The sequence below is a fragment of the Saccoglossus kowalevskii genome, chromosome 16 (genome assembly GCF_978046115.1).
Source record: "Saccoglossus kowalevskii chromosome 16, keSacKowa6.1, whole genome shotgun sequence".
Classification (NCBI taxonomy): domain Eukaryota; kingdom Metazoa; phylum Hemichordata; class Enteropneusta; family Harrimaniidae; genus Saccoglossus; species Saccoglossus kowalevskii.
This window is the reverse complement of record NC_140656.1, coordinates 28368756-28372536: the sequence shown is the minus strand read 5'-3', so window position 1 is coordinate 28372536 and position 3781 is coordinate 28368756.

Genomic DNA, 3781 nt, shown 5'->3' with positions numbered 1-3781 from the left:
TCATGATATTTAACTTGCTATAGACGCTGTATTTTTCATCCGGAAAACAGTTACACTGAACACTTTGTCCCTTCACGCGATTAATTGAATCTAATGTTAAATCGATGTGAGGTGTCATATATTTAAATCATAACTAGCTGCGATACATTCCCATTATTTGTCAGCAGATACTCTCGATAAATCATCAATTATTTGAAAACAATATACTGTGCAATAATACTAATTAGATTGTATATACTGTAAAGGGGTTAATTATTCACTGGGTTTTAATTTTACTTATTTCGCTGACTGGAAAATGCGCTAAATTAAAACCCAGTGAATATGTAAAATTTAGCATAGAACACATAATCTAAATGATAAAACCGTGAATTTAAAACCCAAAGAATATGCCTGAAATGGCAAATCAGTGAAATTTAAACCTAGTGAAAATTAGTCATTTTACAGTAAGCTACACAAGTACTACAGTGTAATACATTGACATCATTGAATAATTAACTTACATTTCAAATTATTGAAATATATCTACACTTGAATGAGGAAATATTTTGAACATAATTAAAATATTTGGAATCTCCATGATAATAGTTAAATGCGACCATTTTTATGTAACCTTGCTTGAGAATAGTATATATGAATAATAAAAATTGAATATACATGACGTTATTTATATTTTCGTATGACAGGTGGTTGTTTACAGTATATGATTGTTTAAGGTTTAGCAATAATATTAATATAGTGTGCACCATATTTTGTTTTTTTGTGAATGCATAACTTGGTTATAATTGCTTATAATTTCTATCCAATCAAATGAATATATTATACGTAAGTAGTAATCATTTGATGGAGGGGTATATGATATGGTTGTTACTAGTGTCTTCTAGTATTCACTTTCTCCTGCTAATGCTTGGTAGCTTCAGTCAAGTGTTCCCATATATGTGTAATATATTCAAACAAGTTTATTTTTGTGCAAGAAACGTGACATGTAACAAATCAAAACAGTTTAACAAATATACTAAGCCAGGCATAGTGTATAGTTTCGGATATTAAATTGATGATAACGTCAATGAATTATACTCTCTGGGTCTATGTTGGGTAAATTAGGTATGCACAGGTTTTAACATACGTATATGTGTTCTCAAATGTCAAAAGTGACAGATGACGTAGTAGGGACTAGACAGTTTAGTATGTTCAAAGGGGCTGGGGTCACCAAGTTTGTTTGGTAGTACTGATTTCAGTCAAGACTAACAATATCACTTATCGCTTTATTATTGTCACCTAGATATTTTCAGAACTATAGAGATTTTAATATTTAACTTTTTAGGGTCAGTGAACTGGGTAAATAAATAAATACTATACTACAGATCAATTACACACGCTGGGGTCAAAGGACAATTACAGAAGTGATTGCCACTGAATTTACCATCCAATGATACGGAGATTCGTGTGTATTATGCTGTTGTGATCATATCATATCTGACTATAGTGTTTGTACACACTAATTAATTTATTATCCGATTTATTTATAATATTTGTTTCATCTTTTATACTCTTTGTTGGTAAAAATGTCATATTAGTTAAATTCTAATTATTTTTGTAATATTACTCTGTATCTACCATGTATTGTCCTAATTCGACACTCTAATGATATGATTTGTATATTCTACATGCTTTGTATAAATAATCATAACAAAGTCTGTCTGAGCATCTCCATCAGTGTTCCGTTAATTGTTTTCTTGTTGGTTAAATGGATATTTCAAAGTAGATTGGAACTTGTTATTGTAATCTCATTATAAAGACTGGACACCGTGGTCTCGTGTGTCATTTTACTAATTGGCTCTTAAAATGATATAGTTCTTTTTTCGTCGCTAATTGTTTTCAAGTTATTCATTCACAGTTCGTGGATGGTTTAGGTATCTATATCATTTGAATTTGCAAGATCCTCGGTCCAGAGCCAAGCCAGATGAGTGTTTATGCACTGACATTCAATTATATTTTATTTTATTTTACTATACCGAGACCAAAATATATTAAGTTTGACTTATTAGTTAAAAGTTCAATTGTGTTGAAAATTTAGCAGCAATATTTAGCATGTTTTACGGGTTTTACTTCTACTGCGACGCTAATGACATCAATGATGGAGAAGACTTGTTTGAAGTCTGAAGACTGGTTCATCTAAATAACAAACAAAAAAAATAAAAAAATAAGTTTTCAAAATCTCAGGACTATTGTTTAGATTGTGTAACATATACAAGTAATGTCTAACACTTTTTTGTGATGTTGAATTATATTTTTCTTGAACGCCCATATTCTACATCTGAACTGTTATTTAGTCACTTTGTGAGGTCCTTTATGATAGTAAATTTAAACATTAAACGTCCACTAAAGTTCACCTGTAACTCAAAATCATATGACAATATTGTTTACAATTTCTTCACAATTAAACACATCATTTGTAGACAATCTCGTCTAGATGACAATATGTAGTAGAACACGAACTAACGAATCCACAATATTATGATATATAACAGGCAGTATTTAGTAACCCTTGTCCTAAGTAAATCAATAGCACTATTTTGATTACATGCATTCAACCACACATATCTCCGTACATTCAGGAGTGTCAGTAAAAAGATTATCGTTTCTAATAAGCTTCGCATAAATTACCATGTTTATGTTAAGAATTTGTGTTAAAGCATAATTTCATAAAAAAATAAAAAGTAACAATGGCAAGGTGCACATTTAGTCCATTACGTTGTTGCCACCATTAAACATTAAATTTGAAGAGTTAGGCTCAAAATATGTGCACTAGTAATAACCTATTACCTATGGTTCTGTTACCAAGATTACCGGTATATGAAATATAAGACATGTCAATGAAAACCAGCAAGACTTTCGGACCAATTCAAATAATAATATAGTACATACCTTGCCTCTGTGCCAGCTTCAGACAAAATCTGCTAAAAATATGACTGTGCAAACACAATGGATTTATTTGGGATTCTTTCAGGTAAAATTGAATTACTTTTATAGAATTTGATCTTGTAACGTGTGCTATTTATATTTAGATGTTTTGCGAACTCTACCCCAGACAGAATGACAAAGGTAATCAATGATAAATGTTATTAACATATTAAAAAACAAAATACATGCTCACTAGTATCTACATATTGCAAAATCTACTGTATACGAAAATCCAGTTTCGATTTGGATAATACTACTACCACTAGATTGCAATAATTTCATACATATACTAAGTTTTCAAAAATGCATACACAGTATGATTATTGGTTGAATTGATTTATTTATTTGTTACAATGCTCATGAACATAAAGATTGGAACTTGAAATATTAAGAAATAAATTTTATATATATTTATATCAAGTAAACCAACACAGCTTTCACATAGTAATATATTGAGGGGTTGTGTTGATATAAATTCCAGTGTGTATGTATTGCTTGATGCAGATTTTCGATTAAAACATTTTTGCCATGAGCCGATTCCAGCTTGAGTATTTCTGCAAATTAGATTCTATTTTGTCAGCTGCCATTTAACCATATCTGCAAATGGCTACAGGATCTTGTTGGGAGCGAGAGCCACAAGACTTAATTATACCCCTAAATAGTGTGCCATTCTCAACCATCAGCGGGTTCACTGAACTATGTAACCATAGAATTTGGATAAGCATCTGCACTGATTTGTGGGGCTAAAACAAGTCCTTCGCTTTATTGCTAGAGCAAAAATGAATTGGGAAATTATTCTGATTCAATAAATCCTTGATAG